General features: G+C 40.1%; 1 protein-coding gene across 1 annotated transcript in view; it reads right to left on the bottom strand.

Annotated features, from left to right (window-relative positions):
• Positions 1 to 13,370, bottom strand: part of tenm1 (teneurin transmembrane protein 1) — a 198,043-nt gene extending 184,673 nt beyond the window's left edge. The window contains exon 1 of the mRNA XM_037262466.1: positions 13,041 to 13,370. The gene's annotated coding sequence lies outside the window, so the exon portion shown is untranslated. The remainder of the gene's footprint in view (positions 1 to 13,040) is intronic.
• Between the last annotated feature and the right edge of the window lie 3,636 nt (positions 13,371 to 17,006).

The following is a 17,006-nucleotide window of genomic DNA, read 5'->3' as shown; positions in this document are numbered from 1 at the left end:
CACACTCTGGTGGTGGTAAAATACATAAGTACCCACAGCTTTCCTGAGGAAGGCTGGCAAAAGCCTGGCTCTCAGTGTGCGCCTCCAGTCCTCCGACCACCATTAAACTTTGGCACCCAAGCATACACCAGTGTTTGTCGCACTGGAGGCAAGGTGTGTGAAGTGTCTTGCCCAAGGACACAACGACACATGACTCAGACAGAGCGGGATACGATCTGCCAAACCTCCAGTTACCAAATGTCCCGCTGAGTCACGGCCGCAGGTTATTTTAGGCATGACCAATCAACACATACTTAATGCAACTGTTAAATTAGTGTTAAATTAGTCCAAGAGTTGGATTCAGCATACATGGATTACTCATGCCTAAGAATGACATAAGGCATAAGTATGACGTAATAGAAATTGCAACCCAATATCCCACACAGCAAAATAGTGATCTAGACAACCAAAGGACATATCCTACAGTGCATGTTTTTGTATCGCACTACGATACATATGTAGGACTATATCTCATAGCTCTATCCACACAAGTCTTACTAAAATAAGACAATTTCATGTGTTTCAAGCGTTGAATTAATATGGAACATGGTTGAGGTTACCATATTGGTGTTGCTCTCAACAACCGTTCCAGTTTTTCATGTGTCCCCTTTGTAAAATTAATTGCCCACCCTTGGGTTACATGCTGTCTCTCACCTCGTTCTCACTTATGTTGCACTCTCCCCCATCTTATGTGCTTTACAGCCTCTATTGTGTCCTCCAAGGCCTCTGCATTTAGAGACGTAAGCCTGCTGGTCGGGGTTATTCCCTCTAATTCTACCCCACAGTGGGGTGCCCATTATGGGGCTTGATTCTTGGTTTTGATGTCAAAACCTAGAGGTTGTTTCCTAGAGCCAAGCTCACTTCAAACAAGACGCATGGGTTTTCTGGAGGACAAGTCAGCGTGTGGCACCTTAGAACAACACCAGACTAGAGGCTTGAACGGAACCATTTCAGTGTGGTGCAGTTACTATTCATAGTCCTAAAAATGCTTGCAAGTTGAAATAATTAGCTCTTTCACAGTGGGTTCTACTTCTGAATAATACTTCTTCAAAACCTGATTACGTCTCCCTAATCACTCTTCAATGTGCACATATAGCATGGGAATTCTGATGGTTCCCCGAGTACACATACAATATGCAACTACTTACTGTAAGTGCTTCACTGACTGGATTGCTGTTTGTGGAGACGTCATGAACGAATTGCAATGCATACCGACTGCGGTGGTGTCCAGTGGATGTCCGGAAATCTGCACCACAAGATCACGGGGGTTCACGCTGAAGAGTTGAGTTCCCGTGCTAACAACCTTGTATCTCGAGAGCTATTTGTAAACAATAGCCACTCTTGCATTTCATTCACATTGATACGTTTATTGGACATTCATTTATCGGAATTTGGCTCTTCTACCGTGGGTACGTACGTTTTGTGTTTAAATTGTTTTATTTTGTCATGTTTAATTTATTCCCTGCTCATTTTGTCTTTTAAATGTCCGACTCATGTCAAGCTGAAATGTGAGGTCTGTATGTTATCGATATGTAATATGTTTTCATAAAAAAAGAAGTTCGGCAAAAACGGTTTTGTTACAAAATAAACCACATTTATCCCGTATGCCGAAACCCGATTTCCTGTCTGTCCGGTGTAATTTCTTCAACTTCATGAAAATACACCACGCGGCATCCGCAAATAATAGAAACCATACTGAAACTTTACGGAGCTCTGCATACGGTGAATTGACACACAGACTCCAATACTTCCTTTACCTTGCGGAGTTCGTACGGAGGCCGCAACGCATTACCGTTTCATTTTTCCACTCATAGTTATGAGTGTATCTACAGTGTCATGCTTTATAGTCCATTTCATCAGTGAGCTGCTACTACTAGGGAAGTGATCTTATTCCATGCAGGACAATATGTAATATTCATGAATTTAAATGATTAATGAATCCCAAGCTCCTGTATTAACCACAGAGCAGTCATATTTGTTTAGCAATAAAATATTATGGTGTTGATGGACTAATGTTACATTTTACAAGAGAAAAACAAGGGAACCATGCAGTTTTAACATTTGAAGCGCATCTCAAGAGAGTCCACTAATGGACCTGAACTATATGAGTATATGAATGTCATTTCAGTTCTAATTTACATTAAAGCTATAATTCATCTTTGTGTAATGAACTCCTCTGTGGTCATTTTTAAATAACTACACAAAGTGGACTGCATGCATCACATTATAGCACTGCCCGTCCACCGCTATCCCCCCATTCACTTTTACCCAGTGTTAACCCTTTGTCTCCATAAACACTCATGCATACACATTCTCTTGACAAATTCATGAGACTCTGGAATCAATCACTGCACAGTTGCAACAATATTGGTCCCTTCACAGACTTGATCCACTCTTGTCCATCCAGAAAAATGAAAGACAACTGTGCTGCTTTAGTAAATCTGCTTAGAGGCGTGATCAAGGATGACATACAGAAGTTTAAATAGATTTGCATGGCAAATCAAATCAGGCTTGAAGTCCATATGAGGGTCAAGCAGCAATGAGGAAACAGTGTGGTAGAAATAGTCATGTGCAAAGAGCATGAGACTCATAATTCATACATTTCCAATCTCCAGATAACATTTTGAAATTCTAATGTCGGGCATGCAAAATCAAATAGGAGAGGCGGAGGAGGCCAGGAGACGCAGAACAATTGAGTTTCACATTGCTAAATAAATGAGAAGAATATGCAGGGCAAAGTGGAGCCAACATTATTAGCTCCTCTGAAAAATGCTTTACAGCTCCAGGATTTTAGACACATTTTCACAATGGTGAGAAGGTTTTATTTTCATAGCATCTTTGAGACCCTGAGAAAGGGAGCTGCCTTATTTGTTAGCTCTGGCCTTTGCACATTTCAGTGAAGCTTGTTTGCACACGCTAATCCTGCTCTCTAAACAGGCCACAGGAACGACAAAGAAAAACACTGAGAAATCCACTTGCCCTCAAGCAAGACTTTACCTCTCTGCCTCAGATGTGTAAAAATAACGTTGTGAAGTGCCCAATTGCTCACCTCGGTCAAGTGACTTTCCTAAAGCCCTGAAAGTAGCTGTGCTTAAGCCATTTCTGAAAATATATATAAATAAAATACATTGAAAAAATTGGTTGCTGATGGTGTAGTGGTGCACTTGCCCGACTTGTGTGTAGGCAGTGTAGGATTGATTCCCGCTCAGTGACAGTGTGTATGTGGGTGTGGCTAGTTGTTCATCTCTATATGTGCCCTGCGAATGGCTGGTGACCAGTTCAGCTTGTAGTCTGCCTTTCGCCCGATGTAAACTGGGCTAGGACCCGTTTTGAGTGTTAAAAAGTACAACACTAAATGGTGTACTAATTTAACACGACACACTAATGTAGGATAAAATCACACAAAAAACACTGACCAGTTGTTGAATACCGTATTTTACGGACTATAAGGCGCACCTAAAAACCCAAAATTGTCTCAAAAGCCGACAGTGCGCCTTATAGTCCGGTGCGCCTTATATATGGACCAAATTCCTCAATTTAAACTGGCCCGAAGCATTGTGTCATGAAATCAATCATAAGTGGCCCGCTGAAGACTATGAATCATGAAGACTATGGATCATTATTTAGTGATTTTAAAGTAATTTGTTGTGGCTGAAGTTGAAATAAAAAAGATAAAATGGAGAATGATTTGATTTGGATTAAAAATCTGACATGATGCATTAATGGTGCGCCTTATAGTACGGTGCGCCTTATATAAGGACAAAGTTTTAAAATGGGCCATTCGTTGAAGGTGCGCCTTATAGTTCGATGCGCCTTATAGTCCGGAAAATACGGTAGTTTTAAATTTTAACCACCACCAGAGTTGTTTTAACTCCCACTTAAATAACACTTTTAAAAGTGTTGTTTTATCTATATTTAGTGTGGCCCAATATAGACACTTTTGAAGCATTACATTTAACTCCATAGGTGTTGAAATAACACTGCTGATTTTGCTGTGAAGATACATTTCCAAAATGGAAAATGTCTTCACAATTTCTTTCATTAAAGGCAATCAATCATGTTTGCAATTCCCTGAGCAAAATTATCATTATTTTTTTTATTTTTGTTTCTGAGGCTCAAATGCTGAAAATAATCAAATGATACTTCTGGAGGAAGAGAAAATGAAAGGAATTGAAGTATGGCAAGATTGCTAAGTGAGGCATGAAGTGATGGGCTTTTAATTGATGAATACAAGCTAGCTATCAATGGGCCACAGTCCTCCCATCATGTTATTGCACTTTCATAGTTGATCAAGCCTGAAATCTCTCGCTGATAAAGCAAAGTTTACCAGTCACACACAAGCCAGGACCTGACACAACACCACACCACTTGCATCCTTGATCCTTGAAATTGGAAACATACAAGCTTAAGACCCCATAACATCAACAATGAAGCATTCACATAATCTAAAATAGCATCCTACTGTCACTCTTCACGCGAGCATTACATTAAACCATATAGTACGTAACTCTCAAGAGTAGGAAGGAATACAGTAATGACTACCCAGCACTGTTTGCAAACATAACAAATTCAATCAACTGTTTCTAATATGTTCAGAACATGATAAATAAGAACTGGTATGATACGAGTCGATTCAATGATTGATTGGAATTTTTGACTAGACATTGTGGAATCGGCAGCACGATGCAACATGCATATCTCTCATAATCAAAAGATTTGGATCTCAAATCATCAAGGTTACATGCTTGCTCTTGATGCTTGAGTGAGTTTTCTCTTGGTACTGTATTGTTTTCCCCAATTACTATTTTTAAATGTATAGGAATCCCCTGTATATTTGTGGTTCACTATTGACAAATTTGCCTCATTGTGATTATTCTGGCAAGAAGAGTTAAGATAAAGCTGTGAGTGGAGCTTACAGCGAGTTTTTGGAACATTCAGTTCCAGTGCATTTTTATTTTTTAAACAGCTCATCCGTAAGCAATTTCTCTTTTAGGGTACAGCTTTAAAATTCATTTGAAATGATATTTTGAATCAGACTTCATGGTATATTCACAGTTTAAAGTATTATTACAGTCAATTATTAAGTGAGTAATTGACACCCCCCAAAAAAAATAATTGTAATTGCCTATAGATGTTTAAGAAATTTAAAGAATTGACACTTATGAGCTACGAGCACATTGAAATTACATAATTTAGTTGCATTTTTTTTGCTTCCTTTCTATTCATGTGAAAGTAACGGACAGTAATATGTAAAGTAACAACTCTGTTACAGGTAACTAAAAAAATGTTTAGTCTTAAATTGGATAGGGGTGGGATTAAATAAATCCTACTTCCTCCCACTCCTTTTCAGACAAGTAAACTTTGCCCATTATGTGTAATATATTGTATTCTGTTTGTACCTAGCTTTTATACAAAGTCATAATTTACATGGCTTTCACCCTGTTTTTGTTTTTTATTTTATTGTTCTTCATTTGATTGATTGATGTCCAGTTTACATGTTCTAAACAATTCATTCATTCATGTCAGAAGATGGTGGCAAAGCAGTAATTACTGTAGATGAAAATTACACATTAGGGGTGCACCAATCACAATTTTTCTGGACAATCCCTGATATTCAAAGAGGAGGTCAACCCCCAAATTTTCTTTGCAATACTATGTTCTATGCAGCTCAACTAGTCGAAACACAGTGTTCTGACTAATGTTTTGTTTGTGAAATATGAATTAAACGGGCAAAATCCACCTGTTTTTATCCATCTCAGACCATTGTCCCACTTGCTGTCAACCCATGGTCTGCTCGGAGCCTCCTCATTATCAGAAAAATCTTATTGTTCAAGGCGTCCGTCAAGACAAAATAATTTTCAAAAATGAAATGCAACAATGTAAAGACGACTAGTCTGGTAATTGGAAAATATGGCGCAGTAATGACATTACCCAGAACCAACCATCATTCCAAACTTGAAAAAGAAGAAAAAAACCAGTCAGGGAGGCTGCCAAGATGCTAACAGCAACACTGAAGAGCTGCAGAAAATACTGGCAAGTACTGACTGTTAAATACATGTGACAAAAATCTCGCATTTTCATCATATTTCTGGGCTGTAGAGGAGGGTGGCATGACAGAAGCTGTAGTTTACAAAGAAAAGTTTCCAAGCCCGGTTACATTTTGTAAAAACACACTAGAAATCTCCAAAAAGGCATGACTCGATTTTACTTTGACTTGGTATTCATGAGGTTTAATAAGTCTGCAATCATGATGATGTGTTCATATTTCTCAAGAAAAACAAGTCAGCTGTTGGGGCTTTATTTAGTTTTATGTGTCATGTACATATCATTTGAAGAAGTTTCCTTTGTATTAAGGTTACATTCAGCTGTCTTCTAATATGCTAGTTTGCCACTGCGATTTTTTTTCTGTTTATGTGGAATGTTTTTTTTTTTCTCTTATTTTTGCCACATTTATTGAAATAAAATTTCAGAGCGCATTTAAAGTGTTTTTGACATAATTTCAAAATTAATTATTTTTCCCTTTAGCAGATCAAACAAATGTGGTGAAACAAGTCAAAGTTCACTGGAAAAGAAAACTCTGATCTTACAATAAAACTTCATTTTATTCTGTGATGTGACACTGCCAACTAATGTCTTGTGCAAACTACAACATGACTCCTCAAAGTATAAAATGTTATTTGTTTAGCCCAAGTTCAGGACAAAAACGTTTGAGGATGATTTTTGTTGCAAACTAAGAAAGCAACCTAGTCCATGCTTCTGAAGCATAGGGGTCAAACCACTGATCAACACAGCGAGTGAGAAGTGCGTCAACATCCAAAAGTAGCTGTACTTGAATGATCTTTCAATACGGGTTTCCGTGTGAGCGTCCGCATCCACCTGTTTTTTCAAGGGCCACCTTTCTACTTTAAATAAAAGGTCGGATGAGATATAGACACCAAGGTTTGTTACGTGATACTCACTTTGACTTGCTAAGTGATTTTAAGTCATCTGCCGAGCCCCAAAATTTGAACAAAAACGATTGAGACTATGCAAAGAGAAACATGCAGCGTTCTGTTTTTCCTTGCAGAGCCTCGGGGGAATTTGACCATAAAGACACAGACTGACACACACAGTGTTAGAGACACCCCCCAAAACCACTTAATCAATATTCCTGACAAGGCAAAGCCTTATTCAACACAATTGATATTCCTCCTCTTTCGCAAGATAAATACATGTCACTGTCCTCCTCGCAGGCCTAAAAGGCTGTTCACACTAACCCGGTTTGCAAATAAAGCTTTCCAAAAAGACTGACAAGCGCCTAAGCTCTCTGCATCAGCCACTGCTTGCTAAAAATCCTCTTTCAATAATGCATTTGGCTGCTAAAACCTCTACTTCTCCAAGATAAGCAAAGTGGTGGCATTACAGAAGCAGAATTAATTGATAAATCAATGCCAGAAATTGGATTCAGTTGTTAGCAAGTGAGACAGAACTTCCTGCATAGCTCCTTAATTAAGTGCTTGATTATGGAGAAATAAGTGCGCTGAAGAGGAGTTGCTGAAGAGATCTAGTATTACTATTAAGCAGCAGAAGAGATTAATTTCCGAATGCTAACGGGAATAGTCTTCCATCATTGCTTTACATCGTGAGGTTTGCCATCTAAAAAATGGAAAAATATGATCCAGGAGAAAGATTTTTCCTGACATCCTTAATCTGATTCTGAAATGGCTTCCTGCTCCCCGTAGATTCTTATTCCTGAACTGTATAGGTGTTTCCATGGACAGGCAGAATGTGGCAGCCTTGAACAGGAACAAAGAGCGGAGCACGTTCCCAATGGCGAGAAGACTCATTCAGGTACACGCTGCTGCTCTGGTTCTTGTGGGTGATATAACAGAAACACATATCAGGGTTAGGATGGAATTTTTGGGCCACATTAAAATACTTTACTTTTAATTCAACTTTTTTCTAACTTTAACCTCTTATTTACTTGCCATCTATTTCCTTTCCATGTTAAAATTATACAAGACAAAATTACTCTCCGAGAATAGTTCTCATATTTCTGCTCAACAAATGAACCCATTGTTCTTAATACTAGGTACATTTATCATACAAAACCCGTGACTATTTCTCGAGACACATTGTGTCGGAATAACACTCAGTCAATTCTGTAAAATGTGTAATTTCAGAAGCTAAGGCTGGCGTTAGTTGAAAAATGATTGCACAATCCAGCCACAATTTTCTTGGAGTATATTCTGGTTATTTTATTTGCTCAAATGACTTTTCTTTGTGCACTTTGCCTTTTTTAGCAGAGAGCTTCTCCCTATGCAATTGGGAGTCAATTTGGCCAATGATTCACATCCTAGAAAAAACATCGAAGAATTTAGCATGGAGCAAGACTCGCACTGAAATTAACCTCCGCAACAAAAAATAACCGTATGCTGAAAAAATTAATGAACCTGATTGTACTTCATGTATGTATACAAAAAGGCCTCCAACAGTGAAGCATCAAGCACCATTTTGGCACGATTCATCTTTTCCATGAGTGAATAATTCATGATAATCCAGCAAAAGTAAAGCCATGAATATTACTACTGATATACACATGAGGCTATTTACCAATTCAGCAGCAAATAAATGAACTCGTTTAGAAGAGGGAATGTACAGCATAGAATCACAGTTTAATATTGCAAAGAAGCAACAACCAAGTACGTAGTTTGCCCAAGTAAATCATTTCATAGTCCTGAAGCAAATTACACATATTAATTAATCATATTAATAAATTAAGTACCGAGTTGCCAAATTTGATGGATGATCTGTCCCTTAATTGTTTAAAAAAAAAAAAAGAAGAGTGGCCATCTTGCTTTCGGTTCAATCATGGTTGAAATTGACTTTCTTTTTCAAGGTTAATTTTGATACGAACAAGATTTAAATGGGAAGTTTTTTTGGACTGAACCCTACCTTCCTCGATAATGTGTATTAAACGGAAGGCGAATCCCCCGTCTCTCCGCAAAGGCTTTCTGGAACGCATTCAATTTTGTCCTTTGTATCAACAAGACAAATATAATGGATTTTGACTTAATTGTTTTGACAGCAATGCCAAGATTTGCAGGCCGAGGTGAAGGACAATTTACGTGGCAATAAATCTGTGAAGAAACAAACATTGATTTTCCTTCTTCTAAAATTGTCCACTGACTTGATTAATAAAAATTTCACAGTGAGGAATGTGTCCCTGTAGGTGGACATTGTTTTTCTTTGTATGTGTAACGTGTGTGTGTGTGTGTGTGTGTGTGTGCTTTGGCGGATGACAGCGTAGCAGCGCGTGAGGTTAGCGGGAATTTCTGCTTAACACGCATGCTACACGCCAAAACAAAACAACACGCCTTGAATAACACAATCCTTACATTACCTTCAGAGACCAATTAAATAGAAAAGCTCACAATATGTCACAATCCACTAGAGACAAATTAAGCACTCAGAAATGACCGCAGCCTCTTTCTGACAGCTTTTCTGTCTCAGCCCTCCAGCAAGCCACGCTCCTTTAGCACTCCTCTTCACATGCTAAAAGACACACACACACACCACACTCCTCTTGACAAATTAAGCTCATTTTTTAAAAAAAGGTGGAGTGGCTTGACCAGTAAGCTCTGGTGCTTCTGTCTTGAGAACCAGAGAAGTGGGGGTGTTGAAGGTACATGAGTATGAAGGAAGGCTGAAATTGCATTTTCACAATACAATTCTCATATAACGCTTTGTCTCTTGTTAAAGCACATATAGTCCTGACTTTTGCCCATAGCCCAATGGAGGAACACAAGAAGGAATAAAGAGCTGGAGATGCCAGTTGACACAAAGCCAAACACTTAAAAGAAGATTGCCTCCGGCATACACGCTACAACTCGGCCTGTACGTGTGCGTGTGTATGCCTGCATCTGTGCGTGTGTGAATTTATCCGCACTAACACGAAGCAAAGATGAATGTGGTTTTGATACTTTTTTTCTCTTAATTTAGTTTCAGCATAAAATAATATTTATTGTGAATCCAATTAACCATTTTGCAATTTAATCTAATATTAAAATATGAAATGTTAGGGGCAGAATGTAGTGTGTTATGTTTTGCTGCACGAGCAGAGAACAGTAAGTGTCTTGCAATGAGTACAATTCAAATCAAATATTGTCTCTTATTTTGCCAACTCTTCGAGATGATTGTTTTAGAGACTGCATGGGTAATTTGACCAGTTAAATTGGAAGAAATTTCAGCTTCTAGGTTAGGAACATACAATGTTAAATATCTCAATAAAACATTTTAAAGAGTGCAATTATTGTCTTGTGCTTTTTTTTATTTTTTATTACAGCGTTGGATTTTTTTTTTTCTGGAGGAGTCAACAATTGCCACTGGATTGGAAGTAATCTTAATGAGCACTGCAGAATTTGTTTTATAATTTCTATTGATGATGGAGCGGCATTACTTTTCAGCGAGAAGATATGTACCTTTTTGTTGAAGTGTGTGTGTTTTGTGCATTAAAGTCTGGTCTTAGCATCTCATTGCTCGACTGGCAAGGGTTCTTTTACTTTAAAATGATCACCAGAGTGGTGAACATTTTAGCTTTACGGGCAATTACATTCTTATCATATATGATGGGCATGTAGAGATAGAAGTGGGTGGTGAAATGTCACACTGGGCTTCAAATTGCTTCTTATTGCAGCAGTGAGCGGAGTGCTCTGAGCAGTACGAGGTGTGTTATGTTATGAACATCCCCCTGTGCCTCTCACATTGTCCTCTCACTAATTCATGACCTCAAATTTATTAAGGAAAAGTCGTTTGGCAGCAACATTGTGGGGCAGAGAGAAACGTCTGAGCAATTCCACAGGAGAGGGGCGCATTACAGTGCCATGGGCAACAGCATTCCTGGAATGAAAATTTATTAATAATGCAGGTCTGGATAACAAAAAAGGACACCCCCCACGCTCCTCTACTCGCACCCCCTTGCTGTTTGGTACAGGGCCGCGCTACGTGAAGACAATGCAGTTTCCCTCAAACCTCAGGCGCATCGCACGTGTGATGACTTTTAGAGTCTTCTCCACACAGGACAATGGAAAATGGTGACAGGCAGACCTTAACGTTGCACGGTAATTATGATGGCACTCGAGGACGGCATGAGTTTGCATGCTGCTTCAAATTTCCACAGTCCCATATGTGTGAACCCTCCTGCAATAGGACTGAAAATTAAAAAACGAAAGAGCAACAGCTGAACGAGATCATTAGTATGGCCGCACGGCTGGCCTCAAACTGCTGCTCAGGAGTCAACTGGCTCAAGTTGGTATGATTGAAAGTGAAATGCGGAATGTTGGACGGATTGATTAGCCATGTTGGATGACTGACAGAAATGCCAATGCCTTATCAGTGGTATGAGCTGGGTGTGTAATTGGTAATGTGACATTTCAATTCAAAGACCCGCCATAATGGGTGTGGCATTCAAGATATGCTGTTAATCTCCAGTAATAGGGCATGAACTAAAAAGTGTCCGTATGTAGTAGATAACAATTTAAGGCACACACACTGTGTGCGCGTGTGCGTGTGTGCGTGTGTGCATGTACGCGCACGCGCCTGCGTGCGCGTGTGCGCATGTGTGAATTCCAGGTTGTGTGTGGGAGTGTGTGAGAAAGGGTTTGCAGCTTCTGTATGTGTATAGTCGCTAACCCCCATGCACAGATGCTCTGTTAAAAAAGAAAGGAAAAAAAGAGCCAAGACAGACGGTCTTATTTCACTATCAAAAGGGCACATGCCGAGAAAATAAATAAATAAAGAAAGAACAGTAGTTACCTTTCCATGAACGGCTTCTTGTAGAACAGTGTCACACATACCCGTGTTTAGTTTTAAAACACACACATATTTGTACATTATACTATTTTCTGCCTGAATTGTAATGGTTGCTGGATGAATAGCACATTGTGACGAATTGGAATATATATATTTTTTTATTTGTGTTGTGTTTGTGTGTGTGTGTGTGTATATACATATTTGTGTGTGTGTGTGTTGTGTGTGTATATATATATATTATATATATATACGCACACACACTATATGTGTGTGTGCGTGCATATACATTGTACTTGTGTGTGAGTGTGAGTGTGTGTGCGTGCGTGCGAGCGAGTGTGTGTGTGCGCGTGCGTGCACGCGTGCTTATTTGTACAAATTTCCTTTAGTTGGAATGGTTACTGAAAGCAATTATAGTGTGAAGAAAATAGAAGGTATAATTTCAATTTATCCGAGCATATCCATACTGGTGAAACATTTTGGCAGCTTCATAATAATTATGATTTATCCAACTGTATTTTTGTTGCCCTTAGTTACTCACCCTAATTCATTATAAAGTCATCCAATGTGGAAAAAATAAATATCTAGCTCAATAATAAAATCCGGTGTGGGATTCGCACAGATTCAAAATGTTACTGATTTAGAGGAGCCTCCTAAACATTGTTCATTCGGCTTTGCCTCCTGGATCTGTTCCATTTGTCAATGTCCTTTAGTATAACACTTTTGCATTGTATAAAATCAGTCGAATATGTACTTTTTTTCAATTTTTGGAAGAGATACGGCTCCGGTCGGAGAGATCTAAACCCTGTGGACCTCATGTGGCCCTGTTTGCATCATTAGGCTACCTTGGTGCTGATGCTGATGGAGTGACACTCACCAGCTGAAGGCTGCGAGTGGACCGAAGCCAGCGTGGCACTTCCCAAGCATAAAGTTGACTAATTGTCAGCAGTTTATCTCAAAGGCGTGCTTCCTGTGTGTACATTATACACGTAGAGGTGCTTAGAGCATTAGCACGCGCCCATGTAGCCCGACGGTGTCCCTTGCACAAACTGCACACTACAGCACGCAGACTATGAACAGCTGATGATCATTTCCTGTGAACTCATGTTGTCCCAGCAGCCGAGCCGAGCCGCCTTCAGCCATGCAACAGTGCTGACAAGCGGTCAGTCACACGCCGTGCGTGAGTCCACCACAGGCCAGAACGGGACGCTTACCTTCCCGACGTGCAGCAGCCATTCCTTTTCGGTCCAAATCCACGCTTATGATCCAAATGCGGAGCAATCCCCCGGCAGAATCGGAACCCCGTGACGTTGTGCCTCTGCCAAACGTGACTGAGACACCTCGCTGCGATCCTCGGAGTCTGCCGGCGTGGTTTTGACGTTGACGCTGCCTCAGACGAGCGGAGAGGAAGGGAGTCTAGGAGAGCCAGGCAGAGCAGTGCGGTGACAGGAGAGAGCTCGGCAAGCTGATATTAGCTGCACTTGAACCCGACGAGACTCGCTGGTGTTGCTGATGCTGCCGAGCCTCCTTGCCGATATAACAGTATCCGTGGATCATACCACCGCACCGCGGATAAGGGGGTGTGGCACAGACCGCTTTAGCATGATGCCGTATGTCCTATTACTCCCAGAAATAGGGCTCACTTTGGGGGCACGGTGGCTTGACACAGGCATAACACCCTCAAAATTGTTGTTTTTTATATTCTCTTGACACAAAGTAAATAAGGCTCAACGTTGCACTTTGGGGGCACGATGGGGCTTGACACGGGCATAACAGCCTCAAAATTGTTGTTTTTATATTCCCATGACACATTTTTGACCCATAAAAGGATGCAAACTTCATTCGCTAACAAGTCCAATAATCAGCCCTATGGGGTACATTAGTGTCAATTATACAAAAATGAGCTCCCCTGTATCTGACAGAGCAAGACACTGCCTCATTAGTAAGCGTATTTCTTATGGCCATGCACAGCCACAATTTTTCAGTGATCGCAAGTCGCTTCCACATAGCAAAATGTACCGGGACTCGACATGATTGCAGTTTTGCAAAGATCATAAATTGAACTTGACATAGCTGAAGGCCCCGAAGATATCTTTTCCTTTGCTAAATTAAGTGCCTAATGACTCTGACCTATGTTCTCCATATGTGATGCTTTCATGTGGGTATTTAAAGCTAACAGAGGCGTCGACAAACGACTCGTGAATGACAGGTGTCCTAATGATGCAGTTTATTGTTTCCCCTAAGCCCAGCATGCAAGGGGCTACAAACAACCATTCTGACAGCTGCTTCCATCTATCTGTCTTTCAGCCTGTCTCACCATATCCCCAACACACCACAGCAGCATGCATCTTTTATCAAGATTGGCTCTGGCACTTTCCTGCAGTTTCATCACTGATTCTGAAAAATTGAGGATACATTCTGGTGCTTTCTTGCAAAGGGTTAAATTGAGCACACGGACCAGGTAAGAGCAGGTTGTGTTTGAAAATACAGTAAAAACTTGATTATATTATATCAAGTGTGGGTCATCCATAGGTTGTCAATATGGGGCTTCCTGGCCCGTTTGCAGCTGAGACTGTAAAAGATGGTGGAAGATTTTGAGCACAAGCCCAAAGACCTTGAGAGTTTCTGCGCTTGTCCAAATGGCACCAACGTTACATCTCAACAGCTAAGCGAACAATGTTTGAAAGAAATCAGACCTTTGCGGCTGACACATCTGACTGAGGCATCTCCTTGACAACCATCTCATTGCTGAGATTTGAAATGTCACAATGTTGAAACGTGATTCGCCGTTCTCAAACCACTGTTTCACTCACGACACCCAGTAGATCGGGAAAAAGAAGTGGACAGGCCTTGTTTTGAAAGAAACAGCATCCTCCTCGTCTATTTTATTCCAAAAAGCATTTAAGTTAGTTATGAAAGTTGTGGTTTATGGCCATAGGGTTTGGAAACAACAGCTGCTGTCAACATATACTGGCTTTTATGTCAAGAAAAAGTTGATATTTTTGTGTAATTAAAGGCCCAATGTGGATGCAGTGAAGCCCTGCTTCTGCTACATTTTATAGACATAATGCTAGTTGTATTATAGCAAATGCCATCAGATTATACTATAAATTGCATTGGATTGTATAAGATCATAAAGGACTTCATCTTATGAGGGATAAAATGTCTGTGGAAACAAATAGGAGTGGGCAATCTCCATAAGACCATGTTTGCTGAGCCAATTATCCCTGCCCTATTTGGATGACACGGAAGCACAGCTGAGCGGGATGTGGCGCACAGAGGTGGATTTAGAGCTCCTACTCTATGAAAGCGATTTGAGGGTGAAAAGAAAGCTACTGTTGCTGTTGTGAATGCTAAAATGGAGAGCCTAGTGAGAATAAGTTTGATGGGAAGTTGTCCACGCCTGTCCTCTCTGATACACCCTCACCACATACTAAACATCTTAAGGCGTGTGGCGTATCTGTGGAAGCATTACCCAAAAATTATTCATACTCTGATCAAGACTTGTGTGATTTTGTTTTTCTTCTTCTTAAGATTAAGTACCTGTAGGCTATCTTTCAGCGGGAATTGACTCGAAGAAATGGCAAACACATTTAATATTGATTATTCTGACAAATATAAAATGTATTTATCCCAACTTGTACATTTTACAAACATCAATATAAATTTGTTTAGCGAATAAATACATTTCAAGGGATGAAGGAGCGAAAGAAAGAGGAAGGAAGGAAGGAAGGAAGGAAGGAAGGAAGGAAGGAAGGAAGGAAGGAAGGAAGGAAGGAAGGAAGGAAGGAAGGAAGGAAGGAAGGAAGGAAGGAAGGAAGGAAGGTGTCCCAGATGGGGTTTAGGGAAAAGATTCCCAGCTGTGCCTAATGCCCCTGTGCAAAATGGCCACTGCACTGGGGTGTGACTATCCCTGTTCAATATGTCTGCTATACTGGGAAGGTTCAGGTGCGAGAATCTGGTGTGCACATAATAACCCCGGTTGTCACACTGAGGAGGCCTGGGGTTGAGAATCCAGGATGCATATAGTGTCCCAGTCTAAATGGCTGGCCCACTGGAGAATCCTGGGGATGAGAATGCGTGGCATACCTCATGTTTTGGCCAACGTGGCTGCCTCATTGGGTAAGCTAATACACAAGAAGCTGAACAGTTTAAAGTTGCAATGATTTGTACCTGTAAAATAGGTACAAGTTACAGAAGAACAAAAACAATATCATAATCTAATAATAAAAAAGGGTGAGTATTTCCCAATGGAATGGTGTAAATTGATAAAAAATGTAGGAATTATTGGAGGAAAACAAAATAATTTTTAATTAAGTTAGGTAATTTAATTAAGTTAAGTAATTTTTTGTGGGTTATATTTGTGGGCATTCTAACGGTGAAAAGTTTGTATTTTTGAATTATGAGAATTTTTGGTATCAGTAGGGATATGATTAATAGTTTCGGATGGAAGGGTTTGAATCAGTCAAAAGAAATGTAGAAACTAAGGGAGAACTCCCCACCCCCCAACGACCAACAGACTGAGAACGCTTCTTTCCGAGCGCCATCACCACCCTGAACTCCTGACACTATCCCTTCATACAAGCAATTAATCATCCTGTGAAGGTATGGTATCTCGACATTGTGCAATACATTTCATACATTGTCTATGCAATTAACGGTAATGTGAAGGATGGTATTTCAACACCTTATGCTATACATTCTATGTGTACGTGACGACAATAAAGGTATCCTCTCTTCTCCTACCCTACCCTACCCTACCCTACCCTACCCTACCCTATTTTATCCTACCCTACCCTACCCTACCCTACCCTACCCCACTTATACTACCCTTATATTTGGTGTTTGCTGCGTGCTGCTTAATATCAGATTAAGTATGCCATGCTACATCACCTCACAGCTTGAGGCCCTTTAAATGTTCATTATTTAGTTGTGTGGATGCAAACAGTTTTTCTTCCCTGAACTCCTAGTCCCTTGTAGGCTGTAACGCATTGGCCATTGATCAGTGCTAGAGCACAGGGTGATTGTGGCTTGCTTTATTAGATACTAACAATTATCCTTTCAGTAATTTGCAACAATTCCCTCTTGTTAAACTCTGCTTTATTTCTGGTCTCCCACCACCTTCACTCTATTGTTTTGAAAAGCCTCCTTTTATTATTACACATTTATATTCTATTCTT

Source organism: Syngnathus acus, chromosome 10, assembly GCF_901709675.1.
Source record: "Syngnathus acus chromosome 10, fSynAcu1.2, whole genome shotgun sequence".
Classification (NCBI taxonomy): Eukaryota; Metazoa; Chordata; class Actinopteri; order Syngnathiformes; family Syngnathidae; genus Syngnathus; species Syngnathus acus.
Note: the sequence above shows the minus strand (reverse complement) of the source record. Positions and strands in the feature narration are given on the sequence as shown.